The sequence below is a fragment of the Hylobates moloch genome, unplaced genomic scaffold (assembly GCF_009828535.3).
Source record: "Hylobates moloch isolate HMO894 unplaced genomic scaffold, HMol_V3 SCAFFOLD_10, whole genome shotgun sequence".
In the NCBI taxonomy this organism is placed as follows: domain Eukaryota; kingdom Metazoa; phylum Chordata; class Mammalia; order Primates; family Hylobatidae; genus Hylobates; species Hylobates moloch.
In genome coordinates this window covers 16,199,701-16,216,512 of record NW_026652285.1, presented here as the reverse complement: position 1 = coordinate 16,216,512, position 16,812 = coordinate 16,199,701, and the positions used below count along the sequence as shown (strand labels likewise).

At 40.3% G+C, this 16,812-nt stretch overlaps 1 protein-coding gene across 7 annotated transcripts in view; it reads right to left on the bottom strand.

Annotated features, from left to right (window-relative positions):
* Nucleotides 1-16,812, bottom strand: part of SSH2 (slingshot protein phosphatase 2) — a 313,558-nt gene that overhangs the window by 180,714 nt on the left and 116,032 nt on the right. Inside the window, exon 2 of one of the 7 annotated variants that reach the window (XM_058444973.1) lies at nucleotides 7,032-7,248. The exons of the other annotated variants lie outside the window; for them this stretch is intronic. The gene's annotated coding sequence lies outside the window, so the exon portion shown is untranslated. The remainder of the gene's footprint in view (nucleotides 1-7,031; nucleotides 7,249-16,812) is intronic. 7 annotated transcript variants of the gene reach the window in all.

The window sequence follows — 16,812 nt, the reverse complement described above, 5'->3', positions numbered from 1 at the left end:
GTCTATAATGATGGAAATTCCAAGATAAAACAGTCCTATGATCAGAAAAGATGGTTATGAATTGTCAATTCACTGGATATCAGATTATCCATCAGTTACCTCAGCCCTTGGAAATAAATGAATAGTAGGAGGTATCTATCAGACAGGAAAAAGGAATCTAGTAGTCTTTCTAAGAGACATATGTGCTTTGAAACTGGAAGAGATAATGCCATGCTTCTGGCTTTTGAAAAAAGCAGATATAAAACACACAGGCTTGAGGAGGAATAAAGGCATCAGGTCTGCCACTTGGCTACTTGAAAGAGAAGGCTTAGATCCACTGCTAGAAACAGAGAAAAAACAGCTGTTTGGGTTATCTATTGCTTCATAACAAATTACTGCTTTATTATATTTCAAGATTTTATGGGTCAGAAATTCAAGCAGCACTTGGCTGGGTGATTCTTCAGTTCTATATGGTATTGCTAGGGGTCATTCAGTGCTATTCAGGTGATATTTAGTTAGCATATGAGCTGGTATGGAGGATCTACGCAGCTTCATTCACATGTCTAATGTCATAGCCTAGATGGGTGGAAAGCTGGGCTCAACTGGAAATGTCAACTGGAGTGCCTAAACATGATTTCTAATTTATCTTGGGCTTCCTCAAAGCATAGTATCCTCAGGGTTGGTCTTCTTGAATAATGGCTCAGGGCTCCAAAAGGACTAGTCCTCCTAAAGGCTAGGCTCAGAGCTGGCATAGTGTCATTTCTGCCACACTTTATTGGTGTACCAAAAAAGTCCAACACAGATTCAAGGAATTTGTGAGAGGAATTAGATTCCCCTTGCACAATAGGAGAAGTAGCAAGAATTTGTAGCCATCTTTAATCAACCCTATCGACCCTGGTGATTAATTGAATAGGTGGACAAAATGAACAGGACAGAAAAACAGGTAGTTAATGATAATGAGTGAAGTAGAGCTCCTAAAGGCTAGGGCCATAGAGCTATTTAGGAGGGCAAAGCAGCTAACTCTTAGGTCAGTGCAAGGTGGACTGAAGGCCATATGGATATTTTTACAGGTTAATGTCTATAAAGAAGGGTTCTCCTTATTGGGAGGCTAAGGACAAGAAAGGACCTGCAAGTGTGGCAGTAAAGACACACAGTATGGTCCAGGACCAGAGTGAATACCTAGGCCCTCATAATCTGAGAAAGCTGGTTTGCAAGAGGCTCAAACATGATCAAATCAGCAGTTCCCATATAATCTGACCTTGTTTTAAAGTCTAATTTAGATCAAGATATATAGTATTGGCTGGAATCAGGAATCAGAGATTCAATTTAATCATATTTTATAGAGATATGACATTCATTAAAGTAAAAATAAAGTCAGAGGATCCTGGAATACTTACAATTAAAATCAAAGTCACATCATGCTCCTATTAATATTATGACAAGGTTTAAGAAACCTTAAATAAACAGACTTTCTTCCCTATAATTTTCAAGCAACAGAAACCTCTGTGAGACACCTACTATTTCTCTAGTGTTTCTTTCAAACTCCTTTAAAATACAAATACATGTGAATCACAGTCAGGATGGTCAGCAACAAGAAAGTGAGCTTGATTAGAATTTTGCTGAAATAGCTTTGATTCTAAAGAAAAAAAAGTCCTTGGACAACAGCTAATTTAAGAGACATCACAGTCCAGTCAATGCCCTATAGAAAATCTGAGCTCTGGATGTGAAACTGTTACTGGATGTCTATTGTCTTCAATCCTTATTCCACTTTTTAAAAAGTTATTTAATATGTGCAACCTAACTCACCCACTTGTGATAATTTCAGAGTTGTTATACAGTCTTTTCTATAACTAGAGATCAAATTCAGTGGTTTTAGAAAGCAACAAGTCTTTGTTGTTGTTGTTGTTGTTGTTTGAGCCAGGGTCATGCTCTGTTGCCCAGGTTGGAATGCAAAGGCACGATCATAGCTCACTATAACCTCAAATTCCTGGGTTCAAGTGTTCTCCCGCCTCAGCCTTCATGAGCTCACAAGTAGCCAGGACTATTGGTGCATACCACCACATCTGGCTTTTTTTTTTTGGGGGGAAGAGATGAGGTCTCACTAAGTTGCCCAGGCTGGTCTTGAACTCTTGGCTTCAAGTGATCCTCCCACCTTGGCCTGCCAAAGTGCTAGGGTTACAGGTATGAGCTATCACACCTGGCCATAAAAGGAAACAAGTCTTACAGTGTTCTGAACCTGTCACATCTGACAGGCATGCAATCTGGAAACTTCACAAGTCACTGGTTACCTCTGGGCCACTTTTAGAATTTTTTTGGTAACAAAAAGCTCCAGGCCTCATGCCTATAAATCGTTATTATTATTATTATTATTATTTTCGAGACGGAGTCTCATTCTGTTGCCCAGGCTGGAGAGCAGTGGCCCGATCTTGGCTCACTGCAAGCTCCGCCTCCCGGGTTCACGCCATTTTCCTGCCTCAGCCTCCCGAGTATTTGGGACTACAGGTGCCGCCACCACGCCCGGCTAATTTTTTGTATTTTTTAGTAGAGAAGGGGTTTCACCGTGTTAGCCAGGATGGTCTTGAACTCTTGACCTCGTGATCTGCTCACCTTGGCCTCCCAACATGCTGGGATTACAGGCGTGAGCCACCGTGCCCAGCCCTTATGCCTATAAATTCTTATTCTTTAGCTCTGACGTTGGTCCACTGGTGTGCTGGAGCTGGCTAGGTTGTTAGATAACAATTGCTACATTTTTAGGAACCTTGTGAGACACATGGGTAGCCAAGGCGGATGTGTTTATCAGCAAAATCAGCAAATGCTACACATGAGCCCCTGCTTAGAAAACAGGCTTTTAAACATTTACTAGCATACAAGCTGTGGGGCCTGGGAATCAGTACATTAAAAAAGCTCTGTAGATAACTGATAAGCAGTTAAGACTGAAAACCTTTGGCTTAAAGGTTTGGAGAAACAACATCAAAAAGCCCAGGGCACACATAGCCTCTACCTACTCAAGGTATCTGTGCTAGGTAACTAAGGAGAGCAAGATGATCATAGAAACTCAGCCCTAAAAAAAAATTCCCTTCCTAGACTGTAAGCTCTGTAGAGCAGGACTATGTTTTTATAGTGCTAAGCATACAGAAGATGCTCAGTAGATATTAGACAAATTAATAAATGTAGTTCAAGATTTCACAACCAGTAAGTGGCAAAACCAGAAATAAACTTAGGTTACTTTCACTATATTTTGTACTTTTTTCCTCCATTAAGTTATTAGTCGTATACTTGGTTTGCCAATCCAAGATGAGTGCTTAAATATGGGGCAGACAGCATGCGGCACCCATCATAAGATAGTAAGAAGACTCTGCCTCTGTCATTCTCTTGTTTGCCAGAACCAGAAAAGTCAACAAAGTCTCTTCATGATTATTGTCTCATCTGAACCACCCTGGAATGAATGCCATGTAGGTATGATTATAGCCTTATTTTTCAGTTGATGAATCTGCCTCATGGAAGTGAGATAATTTGCTCAAAGTAACCTAAGAGTACACAGCCAAGTCAGGATTCTGTCTGAAAAGGTCAAATAACACCTTCTGCCAGAACAGGTTGCTCCTCTTGTATTAAAGGAATCCTCTAGATTCTACTCCCTTCTATTCAGGCGAAATTCCAGATTCCACTTTCTGAAGACCCTGCACTTGGTCCATTTCCTTCATTGTAGCCTGAGCCCTCAATATGGACATAGAGTCTTATGTTCAGCCAATACATACTGATACAGCTGTACTAACTGTTAAAATATTGAAATAGTGACTGCCTGGAGCCCCTCTGAGCGTGTCATGATCCAGCCACACCCAGGTAAATGCCTAGTGCAGCAAGGGACTTCCAGGTCTTGCTCCCATCTTTTCTGATTGGTTGATGGCTATACCATATTAGTTGTGAAATATTTTGAATATCTCCTCCTCTACTTATAGCCACATCTCTTCTGTTCTCTAAACTTTGGTTTAAAACTCTAAACTGTGATCTTAGCTTCACCTTGGGGATCCTACCTGTATGCCTCTTTTGCCCATATATGTTTTCTTGTTTGTCTGTCCTACCAGTTATACCAATTGCTTAGCCTGGCTTCTGGGTTTAGCACCAGGCCTCTGCTACACATGATTACCACGCTTCCACAAGAAACTTAAACAATGAGAGGCACTCATAACACCTGGAAGAGGCTAAATAAAATCCATCTGTTATGTTTCTTGTAGCATTAAACATTCTAATTGTTCGTGGATATAAAGAACAAGAGGACTAACCAAGGTTACAAAAGGAAACATTATCTAGAAATAAGGATGAAGAACATGTAAAGAAGGATAATGAAGCAACACTGATTACTTAAATACTCCTAAATGAACAGCATAATTTTCTCAAACTTTCTAAAATCACTTTCAAACTACAAAGTAGGGAAATACAGTTAGTGGCCCAAGTAAAAAAGAAATTAGAATATTTAAGATGTAGGTATACTGCCAAGACAGTTTTCATTAGGGGGAAATGAATTGTTACTATGTCAATATGTTACTATTTATATTTAAATCTAGACAATTAGCTCTTCAGCTATCAATAGAGGAAAAGAGTCAGGATATTGAATATCTCTGAACAGCAAATAATCAGTATACTCACTGAGAGCTGCTGGAATCTATAGGGGACACAGAAAAGTGTGAAACAGTACCATACTCAAGGAGTTCATCTGCCTGAAGGGGTAAGGCTGTTTTATCTGAAAAGTTGATCCAAAATATACAGTATAAATGTATGGCACAGGAAGTACATGTCACAGGAATTCGGAAGAGATATGAAGAAAAGGGAAGAGCAGTAGAAATACATCTGACATCTTGGAGTGGCAGTGAACTGACTAGCTGAGTTGAAACTCAGAGCTTTCCTTAAGGTAGGCTGCAAAGATAAGCTGCAGGAGACAGGACTTTGAACCTGATCCTATGAGGTAGCCAGGGAAGGTATTTATTAGCATCTTACAAAATTATAAATATGTTGTTTTGATGGCTTTTTTTTTTTTTTTTTTAAGGAAACACTACAATTTGGAAAGCCCATCGAGAAAAGTTAGGTAGTTTTTCTAAAGCCAGTGACACTGCTAATTTAACTATGGGCCTCCACTAGAGGGCAGACGAGTCGAAGCTTACACTGTGGTTGAACTGGAGAAAGCAGTGCATTCATAGAAAATTCTGAGAAAATTATTTTGTTTAAAGGCCATTTTCAGTGCCTTCAAACTTGGACAGAGTCTTTAGCTAGCAGATCAATCTTTCCCAGAAAATCTTTCTGTAGTATCAAATGCTTTTTTTGTTTTGTTTTTGGGACGGAGTCTCGCTGTTGTCACCCAGGCTGGAGTGCAGTGGCGCGATTTCGGCTCACTGCAGCTTCCGCCTCCCAGGTTCAAGCGATTCTCCTGCCTCAGCCTTCTGAGTAACTGGGATTACAGGCGCCCGCCATCACGCCTGGCTAATTTTTGTACTTTTAGTAGAGACGGGGTTTCGCCATGTTGGCCAGGCTGGTCTCGAACTCCTGACCTCAGGTGATCCGCCCGCCTCGGCTTCCCAAAATGCTGGGATTACAGGCATGAGCCACCACAGCCGGCCTAACGTGCTTCTTATTGCAAAATAGACCAGTAGAAAAGTTCTACTTTGGGAATCTGGCTCAGCTGACAGCCACATGTGCTTATACGTCGTAGGCATAACTGGAATGCCAACAACAGCACTCATCACTGACTATCTTACCTCAATCTTCCCCACCCATCTCAGGCACATCCTAACCACCACCCAAGTTGATGTCTAACTATGTGTATAATATCTGGACCATAATTTCAATATAGATTCTCCTTTTCATTTTGGTCAACTGGGGAAGTTCTTTATCCCTTTAAAGTCAGAGGTAAGGTGAGGCCACCAGACAGAGACTCTGATATGTGCATTTGCCTCAGCAGGCTGAGGAGCTGTTATATGGTGGAGTGGGGGTTGGTAGGAGTCTTCAGTTCTCATTAACTAGAACACAAGGTGAATGTTAACAACTAAATAAAAAGGTTGAGAATTTCATTAAACTTTTGAGAGGCTAAGGCTAGATTTTGTAAAGTCCTACAATTTCCTTTTTCTGCTTTGATCTCTTGTCAAAAAAAGATGTAAGAGCAGGCTGGGAATGGTGGCTCATGTCTGTAATCCTAGGACTTTGGGAAGCTGAGGTGGGCAGGTCACTTGAGGTCAGGAGTTCGAGACTAGCCTGACCAACATGGCAAAACTTCGTCTCTACTAAAAATAAAAAAATTAGCCATGCATGGTGGCACACGCCTGTAGTCCCAGCTACTCAGGAAGTTGAGGCACAAGAATCACTTGAACCTGGGAAGCGGAGGTTGCAGTCAGCTGAGATTATGCCACTGCACTCCAGCCTGGGCCACAGAGTGAGACTCTGTCTCTAAATAAATAAATAAATAAATATGCAAGAGCAATCTTATTTAGTAGCTTGATAGTCTGCCATTAGCTGGAAGTTAATTTTCCTCTACTCGTCACCAGTGTTAGTATCACAAGCATTTTCTTTTACCCACATCTTAGAAAATGATAACATTTAGTTTCAGATATAGGTACACTTCAACTGCAGGTGAATTTTGCTGTACTTAAAGTCTTGTAGTATCTCTAACACACCACTCCGTCTTGTCTCAGACTTTACTGTTCCCTCTGCCTAGAATACCCTTCATTCCCCCTTTTGCTTGCCTACTTCTATTCATCCTTTATTCCCTCATTCATGAGATGAAATCTAACTCTGTAGCCCAGACTGCAGGGCAGTGGTGTGATTATAGCTCACTGCAGCCTTGAACTCCTAGGTTCAAGCGATTCCCCCACCTCAGCCTCCTGAGTAACTGAGACTACAGGCACACACCACTGTGCCTGGCTCATTAAAAAAATTTTTTTTTAGAGACAGGGTCTCGCTTGGTTGCCCAGGCTGGTTTCGAACACCTGGTTTCGAGCAATCCTCCCACCTCGGCCTCCCAAAGTGCTGGGATTACAGGCGTGAGCCACCCCACTAGGCCTACTTATCTTTTAGATTGGAGCTTAGATGTCCCTTTCTTCAGAGGCCTTCCTTGATCCCTCTAGGACTGGGTTCCATGGTCTTTCCAAATACAACCATACGCCCTCTATAGTTCTCTAGTGTAGCAGTTCTCACACTGCCTGTTCACTTGTTGGTCTCCATATTATAAGCTTGAAGGCAGGAACTGTCTCTTGATCGCTGCTGTATACTCAGCACCTAGCAATGCTGAATAAAAATTTTGAATAAATGACTAATGTAAAAGAAAGACCAAGTATTGTAGGACAGATTCTCCAACCAAGGTGCCCCATTTTCTATAATGTAGATTCAGTCTGCAAACACCATGATTTAAAATGCAAAAAGATAGTAATTCCTCAAACAAGAATATTCTTAGCTATAGCTATCCCACATTTTCACATATGCAATCATTTTAGAGACGGCACAACAGAATTCTCATAGAAACAAAGATGAATGGGTCAATGTTGTCAATAATAACCATAAATTAGGGAACTAATCATCATCATCTGCTTTTAGAAGTGGGTTCTATTTATTTTATTTTAGATAGTCATATCTAGCAATCTTTATAGCTTCTATTTTTTAACTTGCATATTTAAATAAGTTTCCCAGAAAATAGTTCATTAATTCATCTACAATTTATTGTGGTATATGGTTGAAGACAGAGCTATCTAACTTAATTTTCTCCCCAAATAGTTAATTGTTATTACAGCACTATCTGGCTATTTATCCATTTTCCCCAACTGACTTGAAATTCTACCTTAATCATACACTAAATATTTTCATGTACTAAGGTCTATTTCTGGGCCTTCTAGGCAACATCTGCTATGTTGATCTATTTCTTTCTTGTACACCATGCTATTATTAGCTTATAATTGTTTTCAATATGTGACTGTGAGAATCTCATCTTTTAATTTTAAGTGAGTGCACAATTTCACCCACTTAGTCTTCCAAATGACTTTGTTAGGTTTTCAACACCCTAAAAATCCCTTTAGAACAAGCTTGTCCAACCCGTGTCCAGAATGGCTTTGAATGTGGCCCAATACAAATTTGTAAACTTTCTTAAAATATTATGATTTTTTTTGTAATTTTTTTCTCAGCTCATCGGCTATCATTAGTGTATTTTATATGTGGCCCAAGAAAATTCTTTTTTTGTTTGTTTTTTGGAGACAGAGTCTCGCTCTATTGCACAAGGCGGAGTGCGGTGGCACAATCTCGGCTTACTGCAACCTCTGCCTCCTGGGTTCAAACGATTCTACTGCTTCAGCCTCCCGAGTAGCTGGGACTACAGGTGTGCACCACCACACCTGGCTAATTTTTGTATTTTTAGTAGAGATGGAGTTTTGCCAATGTTGGCCAGGCTGGTGTTGAACTCCTGGCCTCAAGTGATCTATCCACCTTAGCCTCCCAAAGTGCTGGGATTACAGGTGTAAGCCACTGTGCCTGGCCAGGAACTTTTTAATATTACATTTGATTATATTATATATTACATAATATATAATGGTTATTGTCAGCAATATAGATTAGCAAATTATTTCTATATATTTATTTTGATATTAACTGGTTTATTAAAGTTTTAAAAAATAAATTTTTATATATTTTTTCATTTAACAACCACTTTTCAAAGAGTAAAAATGTAAAAAGCTATTCATTGAAATTAGGTAAACAAGTGCTTCCACTCACAAATAAGATAGAAATACTTATAAATGAAATGTGAACCACAAGTTTTTTTTTTTTTTTTTTGGAGACAGAGTCTAGCTCTGTTGCCCGGGCTGCAGTGCACTGTTGTGATCATAGTTCACTGTTGTCTTGAACCCCTGAGCTCAAGTGATCCTTCCGCCTCAGCCTCCCAACTAGCTGGGACTACAGGTGTGCACCACCATGCCCAGCTAATTTTTATTTTTTGTAGAGACAGAGTCTCACTATGTTGTCTAGGCTGGTCTTGAACTCCTAGGCTCAAGTAATTTGCCTACCTCAGCCTCTTGAAATGCTGGGACAGGCATGAACCAAATAATTTAATGCAAGCTTCACCACCTAATTCTCTAAGAATTTGTATAATCTCAAGTATAAAAATATCTAAAGAGTTTGATTTTCTATCGACTATTTTAATTTACATTTAAATCTATTTATGATTTTTATATAAAAGAGGAGATGACATATATCCAACATAAGAACTCTTGTCAGGGAGCAAGTGGTAATACTTATCTCTAACCCTCGTGGAAAATAAGATAAAAGACTCATTCATTAGACTGTGAACCTTCTGAAACAGGGACTGTGTCTTATTTTTATATCCTGATACCTGGCCATAGTATGTGTTCTTTTTTTTTTTTTTAAGTCTTATTGAGGAATAATTCATATCCCATACAATTCACCTATTAAAAGTAAACAATTCAATGTTTTTAGTATCTTCACACAATTATTTTTTTAAAATATATATTTCTGCCTTTTTTTTTTTTTTTTTTGAAGATGGGGTCTTGTTTTGTTGCCCAGGCTGGGGTGCAGTCACACGATTTTGGCTCACTGCAACCTCTGCCTCCCAGGCTCAAGCGATTCTCTCACTTCAGCCTCCTGAGTAGCTGGGACTACAGGCAAATGCTACCATGCTTGACTAACTTTTAAATTTTTTGTAGAGATGAGGTCTCACTCTATTGCCCAGGTTGGTCTTGAACTCCTGGCTTCAAGCGATCCTCCTGCCTTGGTCTCCCAAAGCACTGGGATTACAGGTGTCAGCCACTGCACCCAGCCTATTTATGCATTTTAAAACCATGCCAGCCAGGCGTGGTGGCTCATGCCTGTAATCCCAGCACTTTGGGACGCCAAAGCAGGTGGATCATGAGGTCAGGAGATCGAGACCATCCCGGCTAACACGGCGAAACCCCGTCTCTACTAAAAATATAAAAATTTAGCTGGGCATGGTGGCGGGCACCTGTAGTCCCAGCTACTCCGGAGGCTGAGGCAGGAGAGTGGTGAGAACCAGGAGACGGAGCTTGCAGTGAGCCGGGATCCCACCACTGCACTCCAGCCTGGGTGACAGAGCAAGACTCCGTCTCAAAAACAAACAAACAAACAAACAAACAAACAAAACCCATGCCATATATTCAAAACCAAAAGTGTATACAGAGAGAGGGAGAGGAAAAAATAAAAATAAAAAACAAAATTTAAAGTCCAATGAAAAGATTTTCACCGTATATAAAAGAATGAATTAATAGTCTCAACAAACAAGGAATTCCAATTAGAAAAAGATAAACACCAATAAAAAAATGGGGGCAGGGCACGGTGGCTCACGCCTGTAATCCCAGCATTTTGGGAGGCTGAGGCGGGCGGATCACTTGAGGTCAGGAGCTCAAGACCAGCTTGGCCAACATGGCGAAACCCCATCTCAACTAAAAATACAAAAAGCCGGGCGCAGTGGTGAGCGCCTGTAATCCCAGTTACTTGGGAGGCTAAGGCAGGAGAATCGCTTGAGCCCTGGAGGCGGAGGTTGCAGTGAGTTGAGGTTGCGCGCCACTGCACTCCAGACTGGGCGAGTGAGACTCTGTAAAAAAGGCAAAGACTAGAAGCAGATAATTCACAAAAGAAATACAAATGAAAAGGAAGTGAAAATGTTTAGCTAGAAATTTACAAAACAAAAAATTTAAAAAACAAAAATCCAAATAAGGATGCTGTACTATATTTTCCCTAAGAAAATCATTTAAGCAGCCGGGTATGGTGGCTCAGGCCTGTAATCCCAGCATTTTGGGAGGCCAAGGCGGGCGAATCTCTTGAGGTCAGGAGTTCGAGACCAGCCTGGCCAACATGGTGAAACACCGTCTCTACTAAAAATACAAAAATTAGCTGGGCGTGGTGGCAGGTGCCTGTAATCCCAGCTACTTGGGAGGCTGAGGCAGGAGAATCGCTTGAACCCGGGAGGTGGAGGTTGCAGTGAGCGGAGATTGTGGAAGAATGGTGAACCTGGAGGTGAGTTGCAATGAGTGAGTGGCCATGATCCAGCCTGGGGGACAGGAGGAGATCTGTCTCAAAAAGATAAAACAATAATATGCAATACTGTTGCAGGATCAGGAAAAATGGGCAATCTGTATCAACAGCTTTAGTATTGACCATGTTTTTGATACCTTAGAAAAATGCATTCTAATAAATCAGATATCATCAAAGGTTTATGCAGACTATTCATAATAGCAAACAAACTGTAAGCCACTTTAATGTACAAAAAATGGGAAGTTGAGTAAATTAAGAAACTGCCACGTAATAGAACTTTATTAAGCCATTAGCTTATATTGCGTAAGTATTATATATTTAAAATAAAAACATGAGCAGAAAATAATAATTACTGGGGAAGAAGCAGGTTTCTTTTGGTATGTGAATTATAAGTGATTACTTTCTTATATATACTTTCTCATCTGTATTTTCTAAACTTCCTACAATTATCATATATTATAATGGGAAAGTGAATTAGGGACATGGGGAAAATGTATAAATTACGTTCCTTTTTTTTGTTTTTTTTGAGATGGAGTTTCGCTGTTGATGCCCAGGCTGGAGTGCAATGGTGTGATCTCAGCTCACTGAAACTTCCACCTCCCAGGTTCTAGTGATTCTCCTGCTTCGACTACCGCCCACCATCACACCTAGCTATTTTTTGTATTTTTTGTATTTTTTTTTTTTTTTTGAGACAGAGTCTCGCTCTGCCGCCAGGCTGGAGTGCAGTGGCTCCATCTCAGCTCACTACAACCTCTACCTCCTGGATTCAAGTGATTCCCCTGCCTCAGCCTCCCGAGTAGCTGGGATTACAGGCACAGGCCACCACATCCAGCTAATTTTTGTATTTTTAGTAGAGATGGGGTTTCACCATGTTGGCCAGGATGGTCTCAACCTCCTGACCTTGTGATCCGCCCGCCTTGGCCTCCCAAAATGCTGGGATTACAGGTGTGAGCCACCGTGCCTGGCCCCTATTTTTTGTATTTTTTAGTAGAGACGGGGTTTTGCCATGCTGGCCAGGCTGGTCTTGAACTCCTGACCTCAGCTGATCTGCCCGCCTCGGCCTCCTGAAGTGCTGAGATTACAGGCGTGAGCCACTGTGCCCAGCCTGTTCCTTTTCTTAATTAGATGTCTTATGAGGTATTAGGTAGACGAATACACATATCATCTAACCAACGTGTTAAGATTGGAAGATCATCAACAAGTGAAAGCCTCTGCTGGCAGGTGGCTGGCTACCTAAATAAATGACTCTCCCTTTCCTCCTTCTTTGTACAGCAGATTCTAATCTCCTGCTACAGCCATGTAAACTCAGCTCAAATTCACAATCTTTTCTATCCTATTCAATGTCCTTTTTCTCTAGAGCCCTGATTGTTTATTTTTTATTTTTTTCTGGGGCGGGGGGATAGAGTCTCGCTCTGTCACCCAGGCTGGAGTGCACTGGCATGATCTCGGCTCACTGCAACCTTAGCCTCCCAAGTTCAAGTGATTCTCACGTCTCAGCCTCCTGAGTAGCTGGGACTACAGGCGCGTGCCACCACATCTGGCTAATTTTTGTATTTTTAGTGGAGACAGGGTTTTGCCATGTTGTCCAGGCTGGTCTTGAGCTCCTAGCCTCAAGTGATCCACCCACCTCAGCCTCCCAAAGTGCTGGGATTACAGATGTGAGCTACCATGCCTGGCCTAGAGCCCTGATTTTTAAACTGGGGTACAAGTATCCCAGGGTCATACCTCAGTGTGGTAGGGATTATGGAAGCCAAAGAACGAATATAAAGTTTATTCTCAGAGCATCAAATTTACTTAATGCTTAAGTAATGAGGCTTAAAATAAACCATAAAAATTCAGGTAATGGGCTCCTTTAAACTTTCTATACCCAGACTGCCGGGGGCTGCCTATTCACTCTCCACTACTGTTACAGAAATTTCTTGTGGAAAGATTTGAGAAGCACTGCAGAGGACTGTTGCATGTAACTTTAAAATCAAGCCTATGTTTAATTAATATTGAACAATTAAGACATAAGCTAAATGTTAGGGGGTATGGTAGGTTAGTAGATATGAAGAGAAGATCGGATGCTTAAGATTCCTAGGTCTAATTCCTTGATCTACTTCTAGGACTGAAGGCATGTCACTTAACTTTATTGGGCTTCCAATACAAAATACTGAAAAAGAAGATTCTGCACTTAAAAAAAAAAAAAAACAAAAAAAAAAAACTCAAAGCCTCCATGCTTAATTTACGGAAACGAAGGAGAAAATTTGGAGTCAGAAATCAGAATGTGATCTCATCCCTAATATAAATCAGGCCTAGCTAGTGATCTTTGCTAACACACTGAACATCATAAGGAGACCAATTACTAACAGCCTTTTACAGTTAAACACTCCTGGTTTTATTAATGAAAATAAATGACAGAAGAAAAAATTAATTGGCAACTTAATACAGGAAGATTTTAATTATACTTACAGAACTATTAACCTCGACAACCCACCAGCTCATGTATAAGAAAGCACCTCCCTCACTAATATAAATCTAACTAAAACTACACAAATACAAACCATTATATAGAGAAGGGTAAAATCTCCTGAGAAGCACTGTGTCATCTGAATTTCCTCTGCAATTTGTTGAAAATCAGCATCATGCATTGTCAACTTAGAGACCACTAAAGCTACCTCAAAAGCTGCTCAGCTACATATTTAAAACAATACCCACTGTTTTTCTTTAACAATTTCCACACTGTCCTCTCCATTCTCTCCTCCAACCTCACTCTTACTTCCTTAAGGCTCCCATATACCTTACCCTCCCATTTTACACAAGCCTCATGAAGTTCTCTTCTTGGACTTCTCTGAATTTTTTATCTTGAGATTACTTTAGAAAACATTTATGCTCTAAAGTCTGAGAACACTTTATTGATGCATCTTATCCCCTTGAAGAGAGAAGAAACGGTTATAACCAACTTTTCAATACAATCCTTTCCTTCTGCCATCCTCAGGGAGTCATAATATGCTTCATCGATGATACTCAAGGTCATTAGAATTTTTATAATCAAGCTAAATAACCACAGGAAGCCTATGATGATACAGTCATACATATTATTCTGCTAATTATCCTACATTATCTATTAGTAATACACAGTCATCCCTCCATATCCATGAGGGATTGGTTCCAGGACACTCCTTCAGATACCAAAGTGAGTGGATGTTCAAGTGTTTTATGTAAAATGGCATAATATTTGCAGATAACCTATGAACAATCTCTTGTATACTTTATTTATTTATTTGAGTAGGGGTCTCATTCTTGTTGACCAGGCCGGAGTGCAGCAGTGAGATCATGGCTCACTGCAGGCTCAAACTCCTGGACTCAAGGGATCCTCCTGCCTCAGCCTCCAGAGTAGCTGGGACTATAGGCATGTGCCACCACGTCCAGCTAATTACTATTATTATTATTATTATTATTATTATTATATTATTTTTGTAGAGACAGGATCTCGCTGATTTACCTAGGGTGGTCTCAAACTCCTGGATTCAAGCAATCTTCCTACTACAGCCTCCCAAAGTGCTAAGATTACAGGCATGAACCACTGTGCCTGCCTCCCATATACTTTAAATCATCTCAAGATTACTTATAATACCTAAAACAATGTAAGTGCTATATAAATAGTTGTTATGCAGTATTTTTATTTGTATTATTATTTATTATTGTACTGCTATTTTTAAAATTTTCTGAATATTTTTAATCCATGGTTGGTTGAATCTACCATGGGTATTCTTCTTTTTTTTTTTTTTAAGAGACGGAGTCTTGCCTTGTCGCCCAGGCTGGAGTGCAGTTGCATGATCTCGGCTCACTGCAAGCTCCGCCTCCTGGGTTCATGCCATTCTCCTGCCTCAGCCTCTCGAGTAGCTGGGACTACAGATGCCCACCACCACGCCCAGCTAATTTTTCGTATTTTCAGTAGAGACGGGGTTTCACCATGTTAACCAGGATGGTCTCGATCTCCTGACCTCATGATCCGCCCGCCTCGGCCTCCCAAAGTGTTGGGATTACAGGCGTGAGCCACTGCGCCCGGCCGGCCAAGGGTATTCTTAAATCTAGATCTGTCCCTCCCTGAAACCAAACAGAACTGGGGAGAAAAAGGAAGAAAAAATGGCAAACAACAAAGAGCAAGATGAGTACACCTGATAGGAAGCCCCCTCCTTTATGTCTTATTCTAATATAAATGAGAGTAACTTTGAAAACATCTATCCTTATTGTCATTAGTTAAATATTTTTTTCATGAGAAACTTGTACAGTCCCAATAGAGAGTTAGCTGTATGTATAAATTAAAATAATCAATAAAAGGCACCAGCTGGCCAGGTGTGGTGGCTCACATCTGTAATCCCAACACTTTGGAAGGCTGAGATGGGAGGACTGCTGGAGACCAGGAGTTCGAGACCACATCTCTACAAAAAAAAAAAATGTTAATTTTTTATTTAAAAAAAGGCACCAGTGGCCAGGTGTGGTGGCTCACACCTGTAATCCCAGTATTTTGGGAAGCCGAGGCGGGCGGATCACCTGAGGTCGGGAGTTTGAGACCAGCCTGACCAACATGGAGAAACCCCGTCTGTACTAAAAATACAAAATTAGCTGGGTGTGGTGGCTCGCGCCTGTAATCCCAGCTACTTGGGAGGCTGAGGCAGGAGAATCACTTGAACCGGGGAGGTGGAGGTTGTGGTGAGCCAAGATCACGCCATTGAAAAAAAAAGCACCAGCAATTTCACAAAAATGCAGTTCCTGGAAGCAAACACAAATATAGAAAAGCATTCCCCAAGCATATCCTGGGGTCAGTAAACACTTTCCTTGAGCAACTAGCAGGAAATGTTACTTGCCTAATTTCCTAAGAAGCATAACTTTCCTGATAAACAATGCCTTGAACAGCCCATGAAAGGAATAACCAAGGCTACTAAGCGTTGGTAAAATGAAACATTACACAAAACTATTTTGTATAAAATAAATAGAGTCAACTGAAAAAATGGAATAAGATAGTAGTTATAAAGTATGCTGCAGATTAAAAAAACTCTCAAACTATCAGAGTAAATTGAGATGGCACACAAAATGGTTTCATTCTATATTTTCTGCAAGATCTAAGACACTAACAATAAGAAAAACTAAGCTTTGAAGAAAATCAGGAATAGCTTTCGGTTCTATCTATGTGTATTATGTGAACACGTGCACATTCATTATCAGTCTGAAGTGCTTCCACAGAGACTCTGCTTTTTATAAAGTGATAATTTCCAATTTTCCTATGTTTGAGGAGTCACAGAATTGAATACTTGGTATGCACAATCCACTGGGAAGTAGGCAGTCATTAATAGACCGTTACCTGGGACAATTATAACAGATATGTAAAAATATTCAGATCTGATCCTCAGCCTTTAGAGCAACTGCATTGAATAGATAATACTTAATCAATGTTGAGTTCATAAATACTTATTTCTTGGCCTGTAATATGGGTTTAAAATATTTTCATATAAGTAAAATATAAGAAATATTTAAAAACATTTCTCCAGTGAAGTCAAACAAATCTACGTTTTAAATTCTAAATTTAAAAAGGTGTACTCATCTTGCTCTTTGTTGTTTGCCATTTTTTCTATTTTGCATGAACCAGTTCCCTCACATTTTCATACCAGGGAGGATGGGCAAATAATTCCAAAGGCACGGTTCTTGTCCTTGTACTGGTTAAAGACCTAATGATAATAATAGCTATGTGAATAATGTAAAGAGTCAAAGTAAATGTGAACTAAAGGGCAGACCACATATTGTAAACACCTATTTTTTGTT